The 20,777-nt window shown below is 28.1% G+C and overlaps 1 protein-coding gene and 1 pseudogene across 2 annotated transcripts in view; both read right to left on the bottom strand.

The window, feature by feature from the left end:
* The window catches only part of LOC112688654 (limbic system-associated membrane protein-like), a 532,509-nt gene that overhangs the window by 184,545 nt on the left and 327,187 nt on the right, over positions 1-20,777 (bottom strand). The window lies entirely within an intron of this gene.
* Positions 19,735-20,479, bottom strand: LOC112688655 (annotated as a pseudogene).

Raw genomic sequence — 20,777 nt, 5'->3', positions numbered from 1 at the left:
AATGAATGAATAATAAATCTTCCGGGAATTTCAAAATAGTCCACGGTTTGGCCGTTTTTGATGATATTCAAAATAGTTCAAATGGGAAAACAGCTCGTTTAAAGAGAAATCCAACATAACCACTTATTTTAGACCATATGTTCCTGTTATTTTGTTCGCAATAGTGGCGTGATTTTTAATGGGGATAAATCAATTTCAAACAAAAAATCACAAACAGTAATAAATACGTAGAAGTAGCGTGATTAACTATACCGACACGTTTATTGTGATTAAAATTACTCCAGCTTTTAATTTTTACTTGATTTGGGTAGAGTCTCTGATATATACAATTACATATAAACAAAAAAAAGTAAATGATCCCCACTGAACTTCTAATAATCAGTTTACGTTTTTAACTTATTGATACTTTTGACATGCTTATTCTTATTGATTCACATCAGACTGATATTATATAATATATTTTAAAATTTAGTTAATATTTATCTACGGATAAATCATTTATTTTAAAATAATTTTATTTGAAAAAGAATTTGATTTTATATTGAACATTTCAAGTATTGAAATTAATACTGTCAAAACTAAAAAATCAATCAACTATTACAAAAATATTTTTGAACTTAAAAAATACTATAATAATACGCAATTCAGTTTCAAGAACGTGAGAATCTTTAAATTTATATATCAGTATTAATTGTACATCAAATTATAAATTTACTTAAACTTTTGTTGTTTATATTATTTGTAAAAATCGCTATAACTAAATGTTTTAAACAAAACATTGGCAGAATTAAAAATCTTATTGGGTAAAAATTGTCAATAATATTATCAGTTTCCGAGTCATACTGATATTAGTATAAATACTTTAAAAATGAAATTCCAGTTAACATTTCTATATTTTTTAAGTAAAAAATAATTGTTAATTTCAACAATTGATAAAAATATTGATTAATAAACGTCGTATGCTGGAATACTAAAATCGGTTTACGTGACAGGTTTCAAATATTATATTTCAATTTTATTTTTTTTATTAGTCTATCTCATTTTTACTCATTAATACCGTAAATCTCTCTGTTGGATGTATATGAAGCTACGAAAAAGGAAAAATATTTTTAATTTTTTTGGATTAATATAAAATATAATCAAATAAAAATTAATCCGCAGTGTTGTATAAAATTAATTTTAAAAATAAAAAAAATAATCTAATAATAATGTAAAATAAAGGATTATATAATGATAGCAAATCTGATAGTTTGGTTAATCACGTTAAATTATGCTATAATAATTTTATCGAATTTGTTACACAACAAACATTTCGTAGAACATAAAACTTAAGTTCCATGAATATTTAATAATTCTTTAAATTTCATATTATGACATTCGTTCTATATCATATTTAGTAATCTCAACCATAAATCTATTTCAAAATCAATTTCTTGTAACTGAATATTTTATTTTTTACCATGAATTATGAATTCTGATTAATCCACTAAAGGTGTTTTCTGACTAAATATTTAGTTATATTTTTGTTATATAAATTAAAATTCATGTAAATAATAAGATAAAATGAATTAAAATAAAATAATTTTAAAATGAGTAAGATGTAATATTTTTCATTCTAAATGATATAATTTACAATCATAGTCATCAATTTTATAAAATTAATGACATTAAAATTATTAAGCTGTATAAGATAAATATAATCATTAAAACTAATAAAATATATATAATTTAAAAAAAAAAAAATATAATGCTAAAATAAAAGTTTTACCTATTAATTATTTTTAATTTTAAACAAATTATACATTTGAAAATCATTATCTAAGACCTCATAAATAAATATGGACTTATTATGGAAATAATTTAGTTATAATTTATGAAAGGAATTGATAAAGAATGATTTTTGACTATATATATTAAAAGTAAAAATTGGTTGGAAAATATAATTTTATTTTTTATTTTAGAAATAACAAAATTAAATATAAAATATTTTAGTTTTAACTATGATATTATTATATATGTGTATGTATACATTTTATTACATATAATTTGTAAAGGAGATAAAGTACAGAGAAACTTGGCATAAATTACCTGGCAAGTTTGCCATTTATGTTGTTTTTAATATGGATTTATTAATAAGAATAACGCATTTCATTAAATTTATTGAAAAATTCAGTATAAATTATGGTACTTAAAATAATCATACAAATACAGAATACAAACCAAAATTAAATATAACATTTATAGGTTATGGACCGTATATGTATATAATCTAAAAACGGTTTAATAGCGATTAGAATTAATTAAAATATTAAGACCTTGGAAGCAAATTGAATAACGTTAGTTACGAGTACGTGACGACCGCATTACTATTGATTATAACCTGTCCGAGTAATAATGAAACTGTTGAAACTAAATCGTTTTATTACCGAATACTTATACACCGAAATCTACTGTGTAAACAAATATAAAAATATACTCTTATATTTAATACCATTTTAATATCCTACCTTATAGTATGAAATAATAATCCTTTACAAAGAAAAGCCGTACATGTATAGGCAGTCAGGGTGTCTGTGCGATTTAGTGAGAATAATTGCGTAAAAACGAGTCTAAAGGAAGTGTACAAACAGATACAAATATATAATGTTTCAGTTGATTAACGAGACTTCATCATAGTGAATATCTCCCTAAAAAGAAAAAAAGAAATAAAAATATATACTGGTAAAATAATATAAACATTTTGAAGTTTTTCATTATTTGCATTCGTACTTAATGGTTTTTTTTCTTTTTGTTGAGGAATATGACACGTTGGTCGCCTTTTATAATACTTATGCACATGAATTGAAACCAACTGCAAAATACTGTGCGAAGACGGGACTTGTATCATTATATTATAATTTATAAGAATCGTTTAAATAAAAACACTTATTTGAAAATGTGTTTTTTATGTGATGAATCTATATTATATATCATACTACTTCATATAGTTTTACTCAAATAAAATATCAACACGCACTAGTGTTAGAAATGAGAGAAATATATATATATATATATATATATATATCTTCTGATATTTTGTATCGTCAATATTACTCCTTTAATTGCTGTTGGATATATTAGTTGTTTATTACTATTATAATCAAATAAATATTTCATCTCCAATACTTATGTTTGTATTAAAAGTGAAATTAATTAAGGATAGTAAAAGTATTATATTAATTTATCTTTATCGAACAGACTAAGAAACGTAAACATGAAAATTCAAAAATTAAAATACTGAAAATACCTCCAAGACATTAATAGAAGAGAAAAAGTAAATACCACCCCAGCTAGAATATAACTCATTCACCTATCCCACGCACATTTAATTAGTAAAGAGTCAGAACCAGTATCATCTGCCCTAAATATTCCAAAGTCCATCAAATCTTCAATAATTCACAATCATTATAACAAGCCCTCAACGAAGATAACACCATGGCAATCTCTGAATTCTCATATAACAAACCAATTTTTGGATAAGTTACAGTTTTCATTATTATTACTATATTTGAATTTACCTGCTTTTTCTCTTTAAATATTAACTGTAAAGTAGGCTAAACACTTTTATAGTAAACATTTTATTAAATAAAATGAAATAAAATAATGCATCTGTATAAAAATCTTAATATAATTTTCTAAAATGTGTGATTTACAACATGTTATATTGTAAATATTTTATTTGTCGTACTTTCATTTTTTTTCCGCATTAGTTTGAAAGAACATAATGTTCTGTATAAGGTTCGTGAATTTTCATGTGTTTGATCATGTATTAAAAATAAAATAGTATCAATTCTAATGTTCTAGACTGTAATAACTTAACCAGCTAACTATAATTTAAAACGTTATCACATCAATTGTTTTTTTTTTTTTTTATATAAAATATTCTTGTAAAAACTAGTAGGAACTTTTAATTTAATCGTTCCAATAATAGAACTTCACCCGTATTGATAATAACACATGCAATGTGTTAATTTTTTATTATTTATACGATAATATTTTTAACATTGGAACATTCATCACTATATTTTTCATTCATTGGTAAGTTGAAAATTATAATTTGTACATGATAGTTATAATCGTCCATCTATACTTGAAGAAACTACCTGAATTTTAAAATTATTAGCCGTAATTATATAAAATACATATTTAATCTCAGATAACTAAATATTAAGTCCCTGGTAGTCAAGTGGTATTTGAAAAGTGTTGTTTTAAAAGTAACCTGGTAAATCTGATAAAAACGCGTTCTAAAATTATCCATTTTGTTTATAAACTCATATAGGCTAAACATTGTTGAAATTAGTTCGATAGTTAATTCGAATTACATAAACTACATTTCAGCGTCGTAGGTTATGATACGCTCTTTTGATTTTTCTTTGAGACATATAATGCCGGTATTGGGTAAAGTTTTTCGGGGAGAGACTAAGAATAGAAGGTCGATTGTAATAAAGTGATTAAAAGTTTTTCAACCGATACGGATAAGTTAACTCGTTCGGCATATGTAAGCCGCCACTTCAAATGGCAAACACACGGTCGTTTTCCATTATTCTTTTGCAGTGTTTTCATTAATAATAATAATAATAATAGTATTATTCATTTGCACGGTATAGTTGGTTTTATATTACGACGTGGTAGCGTGCAGTTTCAAATAATTTTTCACTTGAAACCATATTTCGTTTTTCTAGTTTGACGACTACTTGGACTAATTTTCGAAAATTCATTATTCATAAACGTTTTCAACTGTCAACTCGGAACTGAATAAACGTAATAAACTCGGACGTTATTGCAAGAAAATGTTAAAATAATAAAAAAAAAATTAACGTAACCGTAGTGGAAGTCTAAAGAAGAGGTGAACGCTTATGTACTTTGAATACACGTAAACATGAAAAAAAAAAAAAATATGAGTAAATAAGTTCTTAAAAATAATATAACTATATAGTATTTATAAGTATAGACTAAGGCTTGGTTATATTTGATAATGTATTTAAAAGTTAAATTGAAATTACCCTGTCAATAATTCAATAATAAACATATGATCGTTGTCCTGAAGGTAGGGTAGTAGCGTTTTCGGCATATAGTTCAGCTCCCCTTGTTCGTAGAAACACAATGTTATTTCGTAAGCGTTCTAAGCGCTTTATTATTATTTACGGTTTTTTAATAATTTTTACGTCAGTATAAATGTACTTATATTGTTGTCACAGATATGTAAGACTGTAATCGACGTTTTATCCAATTAAGAACTTTGGTAAACCACCGAAAATTTTTTTTTCATATTCTTTGGTCTCGAGAGGGCTATTTATGAAATATAATAATTAAATTACGATCACTATGATAATCTGCGCAATCTGCAATTGTGTGGGACAAAAATGATTCGTATTTCGCGGAATTATTTCAAGAACAAATTGTTATAGATCGATTGTGCATCATATACATTATTTTGAAGACACTGCAATCAGTTGTTTCCAGTCACCAATTTTCGTGTACGATTTTTAAACAAAATAATGTTCTATTAACTATAATGAAGTTTAAAAGTAACGAAATAATGCTTGGGAGTGGACTACTTATTGATTTCCTATAATATTTTTAGTGTTTCTTTGTATCAATTTATACATTTACTGAATAACTGTAAAAATATGCACACTATATATATATATATATATATATATATATATATATATATATTACATAATGTGCAGTTAATAATTAATATAAGTTATATCGCTTGTAAAATACTGTTTTTCGGAATTATTTAACCGGAAAGATTACTTTAGCCAAACAGCTGAACGTTCTAGTGAACTTTCTAGAGAAGTCATGATGGGTATGTTTTAAAAGATAGGGTAACTAAGTCCTCTAGAATCGTTCTTCACTTAAAGTTCTGATTATAACGATTATGTAGAAAACGATTAATAATTTTCGAAAAAATAGCGCTCGGAATTACAGTTCCACAATAATAATAATAATAATCATTATTATTGATGTTGTGAATTCCACGAGCTTATAGCCGTATTCCCTTGTATACCACTTGTTCCGGTCATCTGGCGGGTCACGTTCGAACGAGATTGCGGAGGCGTATTTGTCCACGGCTAAACGTTTTTCCTGCTACAAGGTGCAAGTAGCACTTTGTAATGCGTCACCTTCACCACGCGCTTCGGTGACCGTTGTCTTGTTAGGGACATAATAATGATAATAATAATAATAACGACGAGGGTTATGATGATATTACTATATTATAATATAATACTATTATTATTAACACGAAATGGTGTAAACAATATTATTACGTCATGATGTTTGTCGCACTGACGTTGTACCATACCGAATTATTATTATTATTATTATTATAGTTATTGTTGTTATCCTTACGCTATTTGGAATGAGTACGTATATATATATAAATACGGGTATCATATTAATGATATACGATGGTTCGGGTCAGGCACCGGTCACGTATAGACACTTAATGTGACAACGAATGGTTGTGCAAGGTTCAGCAATCCAAAGGACATCAGCCGCCGATAACGTTTTTACATCCTTAATACCAATTTCGAACGTGTATTGGACGTGCGCCCGAGGCTTATATATATATATATATATATATATATATATATATACGATCAGTCTGAGGCATAATTTGGACCGTATACAGGCTTGCAAGTTCAGGACACAATGTGATATTAATATATATATATATATATATACACGATTTGCATATACGGCATTTGGACAGCAGAGAAAAAGACATAGAGAGAGAGAGAGAGAGAGAGAGAACACTAAAAATGGAAAGGAGAAGCAAGGGTCGTCATCGTTATGAAATGGAAGGGCGAGGATGGTGCTGATTAGGCTGAGGGTGCGGTGGCCGTCAGTGACATTTATCATTTGACCTTCTTGGCGACGGTTTTGGTGGTGGGTCCGGGGTGGGTTTCCTGGGCAATTAATCCGCCACCGTTGTCGTCGTCCTTCTGAGACTATAGCTTGCCCACACTCATCCTTTCTAGTTAAAGTCGTCGTTGTCGTCGTCCTTCTGAGACTACAGCTTATATTCCTTACCTTCTCTTATTTACGAAATACTACGTAAGTATACATATGTATATGTATATACTATCATCGTTAATATTATATCATTGTGCAGTAGTGTACACCCACCATTCCTAAAACGGCCACAACCACTTTCATTCGTCTAACCTTTAGACCACGTTTTTGTCGAGTAATATTATATCAACAAGCGATAAAAAAATACTAAAATCTAATGTAGTGTGACCACATTAAGAAAATAAAAAAACGGGATAGCTGTTATTTCCCCCCCCCCCCCAAATAAAAAACCTCATCCATATACATTTACACATATGCACACAAATCTTGAGAGTTTAAGTCTAAATTTCTATTATCATAAACAGTTATTTTCTTTTTACTTTAACCTTTTTTATTAAAATAACCTAAATAATAAAATATATTTTTTTTAATTTTTAAATAATATTAATTATTAAATTGGTAATTTTAAAGTTAGTCGGCATCGGGACTTGACGCTCGTTCCACGAAAACTTTTATCAGTTAGTTCTAACTTTGGTTTCACATTTTAAATATACGAGTAAAACAGTTTTATATTTTTTCATACATAGATATTTTATTTACAAGCATTAATAACTTATATAATAAATAATATGGCAATAACGAGATTAAAACAAGACAATCTTCTAAAAACGGGATAAAAATCGTCCCATTCGAGGTTTGTCGGGACAGCAAGACGTGATGATCAAAAAAGGGACAATCCCGTTTTAAACGGGTCGTCTGGTCACCCTAATCTAATATCAAGTTTATATGATTTAAAAAGACGATGGCAATTTATTCGGCGTCAAATCGTTTAAAATAAGCACCTTTTAAAAGTCCTTTATTTTAATAAAAATAGTGCATAACATTGGAAAATATTCAAAATTTAAATTTAATTCGTATAATTCTGACTATCTGTGAATAGTATGTCATATTCCTAGTACATAAAACATAATACTTTGACTAATGGTCAAGATTTGACTTCAACATTTACATTTATGAATTTCTCATATTATTATATGTGATATAAATATATATATCAAATATTTTACTCGAGTGCACATTGTACAATAATTACATATCTTGGGGGGAGGGGAAGATGAAATTATTGTTTAAAACATTTTACACACTTGCACATATATATGTATGTATGTATTTATTCGTGCGAGTGTGTTAAGCGTTCTTAAATGAACGAAAGTTTTGTCACGGTTAGACGCGCTGTCAAACCGACCACGGGTGACAGTCGCGTAAATACGTTATAGCCTATTTGAGACTGTTTGGAATATATATATACACATATTTACATACAACTTTACGAGCCGTGGTAAAAGTTAGCCGCACGACTTGCACAAAGTCATAGTCTTGACTGCAGTGCATCGAGATTATGTTTTAAATACATATTGTATACGTAATAGAATGGTAATGAGCGTAGTAAATTCAGCCAACCAAGTTATAAATTATAAACGCTTGTTGGCTAATCGAATGAATTAAAATAATATGTACATAAAATATAGAATATATGTACACGTGAAATAACCGACGTGTATTATCATTCGTTTATACATAGCTGTTTAACTAACTTCGTGAGGTGTGCTTAATGCTTAACGGTTCACGCGAAAATCGTCTGTATGCGTTTTATTACTAAACATACACACATGTCAGTATATGAAATTTATGGTTCTGCTTGAAAGCTCTACCAAATAAGTATTTTCAAAGTTTAATGAATGTTTTTCATAGTTAAATTTACCCTGAACTTTTATCTTCCTTCCTTTCTTTTGCTCCCTATCTGTTCTCCTTTTTCTTCTATCTCTTCTACATCATTTTATTCTTCTTCTTTTTTTTTCTTCCTCTTTTCACTCTATATCTATTTATTTTCCACATTTCATCCATATCCTGTCTCAGAACATCAAGAACGCGTTTCTCGCAAAAGATTTTCATATAAGTGAGTTATTAACGAACTTAATTTTGATATGTTGGATAATTTATTATAAATTTATAATTTAATTTTAAAAATTGAATTTAATAATTTTTAAGTGAATGCCACATTTTTTATTAAAATAATGAAAATAAAAGTTAAAAATTCCCATGGTTATATAAAATAGGATGAATTGGTATACTCTAGAACCTCCTCCTTCTCAACGGTAAAATAGAAATCCACTCGTAAGAGCCTCTCACGGTAAACTCTCTAAACAATATTTCACAAAAATATATCATTATTTTATATAGGAAATATAAACAATGAATAATTTAATTTTATCGAGAATTCTAAGCATATCGCATATTAGAACGTAAATCTAATACTATAAACAGATGACTTTATTCAAGGAAATATAAATTAAATGGTTTTTACTTGAAAAAATCTTACATAAATAAAATTATTAAAATAATAATATTATATATTAGCTAACAACAGAAAATAAAACCCAATATAACCATGTATCCATAGTTATGTTTCGATGTTTGAATGTATAAATAAAATAAATGTATAAATAAAAAACCACGTCTAAAGGTTTTGTTGATAAAACTTTGATCACAGTTCTTTAGTTGAAAAAAAATAAATTATCAGAAGCAGTATATAACGAAATCAAACTCTCCCAAGAAATATCAAATGCAATCATACAAAAAATGCTTAAAGAAATATAAGCTAAAAAAGGAAATGTGTTGTTAATCATATGTGAAAGCTATGAATCACTGTTGAAGCATTATGATGAAGAAACAAAAAAAAAAAAAAAAAAAAATCGATGAATTTTCGGCTACATTTTAAACAAACCAAAGCCAACAATGGGTCAATAATAATAAATATATATAATATGGCAGCAACAGTACCATTACCAACATAATCAACACCAATCAATCCAAGAAAATTAATTAAAGACAACTTTGAATTTATTTAATAAATAACGCATTTTTGAAAGAGCATTTTTTGATATTTTTAGAGTATTTTTGAGCTTTTAGGTCATAAATATATATTTTTAAAGGTCATTTTTTGGTATTTATTCATAATAATTTAAATTACCATCTATAGGGACGATATTGGGTACTACATATGAATGGTCTCAATTTGGACATCATGAAGTCTACAGATTGCCTTGGATCTCTCTTGGATGGTCTAAGGCCAAAAAAGAAAGTTCCTATATAAGTCTCATAATTCCTAATTGACCGTCCTACGACGGTTATATTAGGTCCTTCGTCTTTGTGATGTATGGTAAATTTAAAAGTTGTTAATTAATTTATTATTTATATATGTGTTATTTATAATTATTAATTAAAATATAATATAACTAGTTGACCCGAAAAACGTTGTTTTGTCGTAAGAATTATTTCTGGAGAATATTTTGCTTGAAAAAAATAACTTATTTAATATAGGCATGTAAGGATATGGATAAGGATAAGGATTTAAGGAAGAGGTATGGAGTGCTGTGAACGGTGACGAAGTATAAAAATGAAAAAACATCAAACATTTATTTTTTTAATAATTTACTCGTATTAAAATTGATCCATTAAAATTATATATATCGCTAGTTATGACAATATTACTAAAAAACAATATCTATCCCTTAATGCAACAAAGTGTACAATATTTTTTGCTATCCCATTTTTCGCCAACAAAAACTGGATGGTTCGAGAGCACACCACGTGTAATTGTCCGTGTGAAAAATATGATGTGCTCAAATCGAAGCCACAGACAGACATCGTTTGGCATTGAGACTTATTGATAGTCATTACAAATGCCAATCTAATTGGAAATTGAAGGCGTTTAAATTGTATTGGCACATCTGTGGGTATAATAGGGATTCACGGTAATCATATATATTCACCTCAGAATTTACCATTTAAAATGGCTTCCATAATATTTTTCATTAATTTTTTAACGACTTATCGCGTGCCGTTGTACAACCATAGTGGGTCAAATTACGAAGCAAAATAACCGGAGATCAAACCTTCAATTGTAAATTTCGCGGTGGTATGCTTGGTAAATCCAATGAGTTTAAAAACTGTTGGATAATTTACAGCTTCAGTAGCATTGCAAATTGTATCAATAGATTTATATGACACAAAGTCTCTTGGTAACAAATGTTGTATCTTGAGATTCAATTCGTTGACGTCCACATTTTTTGCAACTAAAATTGCTCTTTCTGACAGCCACTTATGATTCGTGTATTGTCTGAGTACATTGGGAAATATCTGGTTAATGACACCATCTTGCGAATAAATGATTGTGTAGAAATCGGTCGGTAATTTTATACATCCCGTTTCATCTGTAGTAACTTTCCCATCTCCAATATCTAACAATTGTTTTGAGAATCTTCCACATGCAGCTTTTTTTGATTGAATCGCAAGTATCGAAATCGTTCACTCTCTATTTTTACGTACATTTTGACTATGAATTGTTGACAAAGCCGTGACATCGTAGAATAACTTTGTCCTGATCACGTCTAATCATCAACCGATTGCATAATAGTTCTCCGAACTAACATTCTTACTTATTTTGGCACCTGTTGCGGGATATTGTTGTTTAATATTTGTGCAATACCCGTCAATTAATACCAAAAATAAAATTAATAATTTTTAAATAGTTCTTAATAGGTTTTTAATAGTTTTATTTAATAATTGATTTTCAATTGCGCAGTTATATCTACCGGGTCAAAAATTATTAAATTAAACTATGATTTATTGAACAATAGCACTTTTCAAAAATTTTTTTTTTTCGTAAAAACCTTCTGACAATTATGAACAATTTAAAAAAATTTGAGCCAAATCGGCCCAGCTGTTCTCAATTAATGAAATGTTATACATTTTTGACTCCATTTATATATATATAGATAAATTACTTAAACATAATATAATAATTAGGTACATTATATAATATTATTCATTATTTTTTTGACTCTACATTACGTTCTATATATGTTATATAAGTATGTTAAAAGTATAATAATTTATTTTTCACTGATTTTTTTTTCGTCAAAACGATCATCCAACAAAATTTGCCTATGCTTATTTTAAGTGGACACAGATAAGTGATCATGTGATCTGCTTACATATGTATACATTATTATATTCACGAAACTACATCCTTTTACCAAGAAGAGAAACGGGCATACCGTACACTCCCAGTGGATTAATGTAATTTAATAATTAAATTGTATGGACTTTATAGAAATGTCAATATGTTGGTTACACAGTTAACAACATAATATATGGTTGAAGTACAATAAATAAAATAAAATTATTTTTGAGTAATACTTTTAAAAATATATCGAAAATCACCTGAATATTACTAAGGGAAAAATCCAAATTAATAAATTGAAACTTTCTGGTTTTTGAGTCTCGAACATGAGGAAAAAAAATGTTGAAAGTCTTTTTCTATCAAAGCTAACATTAAAATCCTTTTTCCATCACTATGAATCGATAAATTGTTACGTTAACTAGAGATCACATTTATATTTCTACTTAATCCATGTGATAGATATAACAAATTAAAGTACTGATAGTTAAACGATCTAAATTTCTATTCTCCCGTGTGGACTAATATTAGATTATGAATATAAATATTTTATATACTCGTAATATTATACATTCGTATAAAACAAAAATAAATTAATAAATGCTCTTTAAAAGCTGCAACTCTAAGGTTTTATTGTAACATATGATATTATAATTTATAATAATTTATAATAAATAAATAAAAATAATACATTTCTAATTTTCTGACACCAATATATTATAAATGTACATACATTTTAAAATCGAAGTTCTGAAAAAAAAAAAAAAAAAATAAGAAAAATACAAAGTTATTTCATTTCTTCAATACTTTTGCTTTAACATAAAGTAATTTTTAGTATTCAATAGGCCCTTTCAATGGATACATTCACATTGATTTTTTTTTTGTTTAAATAGTAACTGGGACTTATTAAACTGCAGGTGTGACAATATGATTTCATCATATATGATAATATATATATACATAAAAACCCTTTCCAAATATAGTAATATTCTATAGATTGTTTTTTTTTTTTTTTATCCTGGATTTAAGTGCACCATTAAGACGATGGACAGTATTGCATTAATATAATAATAGTATACAAGCATATTAAGTATTTTAACAAAATTAGTACCAGGGGTGGGTACGAATACAAAAAAAGGTTCTGAAATCAAATGTTATGACCAAGAGAGAGTTCATATAGTACGTGAATATATATAAACCAGGTTGTCATAACTCATCCATACCGGATGAGATGGAATGCACCCATATACCATATACATGTATGTATAATAAATGTACACGTAGAACGAATTTACATGATAATAACTTTACATTCACCGTTTTCCAGTCAATTTTCCTAGTTTTATTTTTCATTGGAACTGTAAGAGTGTGTACACTACGACGGTATTGTCGATACGTATATTATGTATACTACACACATTATATGAACGGTACCCGTGCTTGTTGTTATACGTTCGATGTTTGCAAAATTCCCGAGCAAAATAGCGTGAACGATTTACATACACAGATTACGATTTCTGTAAACAGTCGTTTGGACTTAATATTTTTTTAATATTATTGTTGTTTTAGTTTCGTCGAAACAGGTGAATATCGTTGTGCTGCTTAGTAACACAGTTATATTAATGCATTATGTGAGGGAACAAACAATAAACCGTTGCGAACGAAGAAATGAACATCAAGATAATAGTAATACGCGCTAACCCGGGGATAGTTCTAGTATAATATTACAGAGAAATTTATTGTTTATAGATTCATATAATTTAAATTATTTTTTCATGAATAACGATGTATCTGTATATTATGATTACTTTAATTAATGTTATTATTGCTCTAGAAAAATCGCTGGCAACAGGTAAAAGTGTACATTAGAAAATATTAGGGTCCGTTATATGTGTGTTTTAGGAGCAAAGTATCTATGATATAATAATTTTATGGTATTTTAGTGAAAAACTATACGAGTTCGCATGTGGTGGGTTTTTACATTACATAAAAACAGTAAGTATACACTGCAGATTTACAACGGTGTACCAGTTAAAACATTATGAAATTCCCTGCGCTCCGGAATGTAATACGTTAACTATAAATTTTAAAATATCTTCTCGAGCAATCCAGGGGTTACACAAGAATATCGAACCGTAAAATTCTATCTCATCGAAATCCTTTGGTTATAATCTGCGAATACGCAGAATTATTAATAATCACGGTACGTCGATGTCACGGAAATAACTGAAATACCGTTACTTTTCAAGATAATGATTAAGATAATTAAAAATCCGATAATGGTATATATGTCGTAGCCACATAGTGAAATTGACAACTTCATGAAATGGAAACGGCTCTTTAACACTTCGTGAAATACGAAAATATATATAATGTGGTCAACTTTTCATGAAATGGTCACTCCAATTTAATATCGTGTAATTTTTTACACAATTTGGTCGTTCACTTTGTATACTGAAAATATATTTTATATGTATCATGGTTTTATAATAATTTTTTTTGTTATATTGAGTAATATGTTAAGTATATTATAAGTTTATTTTTGATATAATTAATAAAAATTACACGATGTCAAATTGGAGTGACCATTTCATGAAAAAAGTGACTATATTATGAAATATTTTCGTATTTCGCGAAGTGTGAAAAAGCCATTTCCACTTCATGAAATGGTCAATTTCACAAAGTGGCTACGATATATATATGGAAATATGTATAAATAAATGAGTGTACAACTATGAACCCATAGCAACGGACATTTACACTGTAAATACCGGACTTCCGGTGAAAAATATGAAAAATATATTACAGTACTGTATTCATGTAAATTCATCTGGAAATACTTCAATTGTCAGGTCGAATACTGCAGAAGACGAATTTATGAAAATTCATCAGGATTTTTAGGTCTTTAGTCATAGTTCATTCCGATGTCACTCGTTTTACATTGTAAAACAATATCAATCGTCTCTTTTCGAAATTGTAAAAATACGTAAAAATCGTATATAAAACTATTTTATTCTTTCGAATAAAAAGATATAATAGATAATTATGTAATATTAATGATATATTTTTTCACTTTGCATTTTTTTTTTTCATAATAATTATCAAATATTGGAACTTTAATACATAAAACAACGTAATCAATAATAGCATTATTAATAATAATCAATAATATGTATAAACATTAGACTCGGAGAAGTAGAGGTGTCTTCTATTCTTATGTTCAGCGAATACAATATCTTAATAGCTTATGTTATATAAATAATTATTTGTCGGTAGTTTTTCGCCTTTTGCCTTTTTTGAATTCTTCCATTTTTAAATACGAGGTAAATAAGTTAGACAAAATAAAATGCATAGTCTTTTACGTAAAGACATATATTACTGATAACAATAATAATACATCTACTAGAAATGCAATTGATAAAATTATTTAGATTAATTAAAAATATTACTAGGGAGGAAATGTCATTACTATTATAAGAATATTTTTTATACAAAGACTTTTTTAATTTTGGGATCATTTAGATTTATGTTTTTTAAGATGACAAAAACACAAAAAATTATATGTAATTTAAAAACAAAAAAAAAAAACAAAAATCCAATAAATGTCTGATAGAAATTAATTTACGTTAGAATACAGTGATATTTTTTTAATTTTAACTACGAGTATGGAACTGAAAAGCTGAGTTGTACCGCATACCAAGGTTGAAATGTATTGTAAAGGGAAATATTTTTAAAAATTCATCACAGAAACTATAATAGGTGTATACGTTAATAATCTATTCTAGCGTCATAGCTTGTACTTACAGGTATTCGAGAGGTATTACACCATCTTTGGACTTTTTGGCTTTTAAAATAATGACTATATATACTTGTTACATACTGAGCATTTTTAAATGAAAATATTGTCAGATAAAACTATGACTATGTTGTTATTAACATTTTTTATGCAACATAAAATAAAAAATAAAAATAAAACAGAAAAAAAAAAAATGTGAAAAAAAATCACATTAATTTGTAACTGATTAGTTTTTTTTTTCCTGTGGACGTTTCGGTAAAATATAAGAACTATACTGCACAACTTATAAGGTTATGCATATACATAACACATAAGAATTGTTTTACTGTTATGTTTGCGCGTGCGAGTGCGAATGGGTCTACGGATGTTTTGTGTTTGTACGTGTGCGGGTCCGTTTCAAACGGACCAACGGACGTGACATTTCGCGATAAGTTTGGTAAAAACAAAAAATAATAATAATAAATAAAACGCTACAACGAAAATAAATATTTTATCAGGTCCGTCGTGATGGTCCAGCACATTTTATTTTTTTCTCCGTTTCATGGATCTTTCGTATACCCTACGCGTATCTATGCAACGTATATAAACGTCGATCGTGACGACTCTTTTATTCCGTTGCGGTGGATTCCTCCCCAAGACTTCGGGGAGGGATGAATCTGTGGAATTTCTCAGTGGCCGATATGTAGAATATGTATGTGTGTGTGTGTGTGTGTGTGTGTGCACGGCGAGTGTATTATTGCGGTGTTTGGTACGACGACGAGTGGTCGGGAGAAATGTCAGAAGGGTCGTCGGCAGTGGGACAAAGGTACTAAGACATAGATTGGTGGTCGAGGAGGACGAGGTGAGGGATTGTAAAGCTAGTGACAAAAGGTTCCCGAGGGAAATTACCGTGGGCGGCAGTCGCGTGCACGCGACTACTTTATGCCGTGCACACCTCTAGATAGCTGCACCGTACGCGATACCGCGCCGTAATAACAATAAATAGCGTGCACCCAGTAGGACACAACGTCGGCGCGCACCGCGGACATTGACGAGGGGAAAGCCGAAATAAATCGCGTCTAACGACAGGCTCTTCAGGTGCGTGCCGTTCGTGCGATAATTGTATGAAAATGCATTTTTAAACTCGACTACAGCGTGCAGTTAGGTTACCGGTGGAATGGTCGTCTCACACAGCCTTATGGTTTGTTAAACCAAAACAGTTTCCCCTTATTATTTAATGTAAGTACCGCATTTCTTCGTCACGATTTCTAACCAGTTATGCTTACTTTTTTGTTCATAATTTTTTGACGTTGAAACTCCTACTGTAATTATTTGTCTGTTGCCAAATCTTATCCTGAAGGTAATAAAATCCACGTTTGCGAAGTACGTGTTTGTTTTTTCTAGTTAAAAAAAAAAAAAAGAACAAACCGTGACAAAAAACGTTAAAAATAAATGATATAAAATCAAAATGCTTTTTTTTTTTCGGAATTCCACTTTTATACATATCGCATAGTAAGTTATGTGTACTTATTAATTCTTTTTTGTTACCCTATTTCTATAGTTGTCGTTCACAAATGTTGTCCAAAATACTATCAACAACATTTTGACGACGATAAACACCTTGTCCGTTCATTCTCCAAAATTTGTTTTGTTTTTCAGTATTACCGAATCCATGAAAACTTTCATCATAAATTTGCGCACAACGTCTACACGATTCGGAGGGAAAATATAAATAGGTACTTAATTCTTTTGAACATAATACTCCATCCCGATCTATTTAATATCTCGTCAACCACTGCCACAGTGACAGTCTTCGAAACGTGTCACGCGTGCGCTGTGCGTGTGTTTGCGTTTGATGTAATGCAAGTGAAATTGAAAATACAGCAGAATAATGCTTGAATTTACTCTAAAAACTGTTTTAAAATTATAGTTATATCAAAAGGATACTTTTTGCGTTCATCTGCCTGGTATAGAAAAAAATGGAAATTGATTCGGAAAAAAAATCAAACTTTTCAAAAACTCTTTTTACGACTATATCGAAATACAATATAGCAACCTAAATAATGATTAAATATGGGCAAATATATACACAATAAAATTGTTCAAGCATTGGGATGCACACATAACGAGAATACGAAACGAATAAAAATGAGAAAAAAAAACGTCGACCAACCATTGTGCAATAGCCAAATATTATATTCACGTAAACTCTTTAATAAGCGATAACAAGAGAAATACAATTGTATTTTTACCCATAAACAAACAATTATTTACCTATAGTATCAATGATATAAAAAAAAACTTGCTTGGCTTAGAATCTCAAGAATTTAACCCAAGGATAAGTGATTACATTAATGTATGATCTCCATGCCGTAATTATTCTTAGTATATTCACTCGGTTAATAGAGCTCAAGAAAATTTTTTTAAATATATCATTAGAAATCAAATTAAATAAATTATTTTAGTTTTTTTTTTTCATTCGTTGCTAAATTAAGTCAATTATAAACTACAATAAATTAGTTGGTGTTAAGTAATAGCTCAGAGAAGCCATATTTTATGTGTAATTAATCAAAAAACCTATTTATCAGACACTTGATAAATCAAGCTCACTTGATGACGTAAAACACTTATTAGAGATGGAGCCGTTTGATAACGATTCGGCTTACTGTCATTGAACCTTTGTGATTTAACGATGGAATACTTAATCCAAACATTATAATGTAATATTTAAATTATTTTTAATAATTCATTAACAATAATGTATATTAAATAGTAACTTTTATGATATGAGTCTTAATATTTTTAACATGTTTTTTTTTTAATATATGTATAAATTTGAAAAAAATAATTAAATCATTTGACGAATGAGGAAATAGCGAAGCGAATAAATTTAAGCTAATAAAAATAGTACAATATTATATTATGCATAGTAAAACGGAACAGAACACATGTTTAGGTTTGGTTATAAAATTAAAAGCGAACGTTTCTGCGGGATAGATATACACAAGATATACCACTTATGAAGAATTTCCCTGCTACTCATACTATATAAATAATACGTTAATGCAGTTACGGTAATTATCTGTCTGTTAATCATTACGCAATTTATTACCACGAAAAATTAAAAAAATTTCGATTTATTATGACTCCAGCTAGAGACCATTGTCAAAACTTTGCATTCAGAGTATGGGCATAATCAATTAATTTAATTAATTAATTTTTTATATCAAAGGGCCGCGGTCTTAATTATAGAACAAGATATATATTTATATGTATACTAGGATGGTCCTTAGTTATAGAGGTTAAAAAAAAAATTGAAAAATTTATACTCGTGGGCTCGAAATTTTGTTTGGTATATTGACAAGATAATTTTGGTAAAATTTGAATTTGATAAGTCAACCCCTTCACGTGCCTCAAAGGGGTTAAAGTTGTATGCTAAGGGGGTGAATTATACATTTTCACCTGTAATGTCTTAAATTCTAAATTTAGACCATATATGTATAGGACTATTTTTATATTAATAAATATTTACTACAAAAAAGGTATCTTGTAAATTTTTTGTAAAATTAAGAAAAACCAGTCAAAGTCAATATTTTTGGAAAATGGTTCGTTTTTTAGTTATTTATCTGTATTTCCTTAAATTTTATAGCTACACAAAAATTGTAAATTAGCAGTATTATTCCACACAATATTATCTATAAATAAGAATTTTTCATTTTTTTTTGGTACATTAACCCTTTTGTAAATAATCAAGAAAAACCTTAAAAATATGGTTTTTACAACTTTTTATTTATTAAAATATGTTAATTTTTTAAATATTGTATTCATGTTACACAATATATTAATCAAATTTAATTTTAAGTTTATTCATTAAATATTAAAAAATAATATTAATGATGTATTATTAATAGGCATAAGTTTTCTTTAAAATCTCACGGCTAAACCCTGGATATTGTTGGCGATATTCTTGAACAACCTAAAAAAGTTACATGTATTTATATTATTTGATAAAGGCAAAATATCACAAGATTATATAAATATTTCATACTTGTAAAATAAATTGTTTTTGATCTTCATTTTTAGTGAATTTTTCATTATATTCCTCCATCAATTTTATCCCACGTTCAGCTGTATCGTTAACGACTTTTAGTGCAGATAATATTTCTTTAGCTTGTATATACTCATCCAAGGCTTTCCATGTGCTTGGATCTTCTCGTAAAAAGTTAAAAGATATTTTAAATCGTTGAAATAATTTCCATGATTTATTATTAAGCAGGGCAAATGGAAGATCTTGATTAACAAAATTTGATACATCGTCAAATTATACATTAATTTTTTTATTTGAACCTTCATTTTCTTCTTCGTTTATATTTTCTTCGTATCCTTGCAAAATTTTATTTGCCATTCGATGTTTAGTATTGTAGTCAACTCGGTCATCAAATAATGAAAACACAGCACATTCTTCATTCAAATACCACAAGTGGTTTATGAATTTTTTTAAAGCAACTTCTCCCAATTTATTATTGTTATAATTCAATAACTTTTTTAAAAAACATAATATCATTTATAGGAGCGGTAATAATATCTGGAGCCGAAATCCACACTTGAATATAACATTCAACTATAAAACTACATATATCTTCCGTGACTTTTTTTCTTTTGTTGAAATTTGAAATTGATCACAAAACATTAAAATTTTAAGACAGTATATAGCTTTTGACATCCATCGAGCTAAGTGATAAGCACCTGGCTGACGAAATCGTATACCATTTGGAGGTATCCCTCCTAAAAATATTAAAACTAGCTGTATAAACTCCTTATAGTCATCTCTCGGAAAGTGATTTTTAAGTTTTTCTACACATATTTTATTATTATCAAAATTATATAATTAGGTATATGTTTAGTGTGATTCGT

Source organism: Sipha flava, unplaced genomic scaffold (genome assembly GCF_003268045.1).
Source record: "Sipha flava isolate LNK unplaced genomic scaffold, YSA_version1 3_pilon_pilon, whole genome shotgun sequence".
Classification (NCBI taxonomy): domain Eukaryota; kingdom Metazoa; phylum Arthropoda; class Insecta; order Hemiptera; family Aphididae; genus Sipha; species Sipha flava.
The sequence above is the reverse complement of the archived record's forward strand: the minus strand, read 5'-3'. Positions and strand labels throughout refer to the sequence as shown.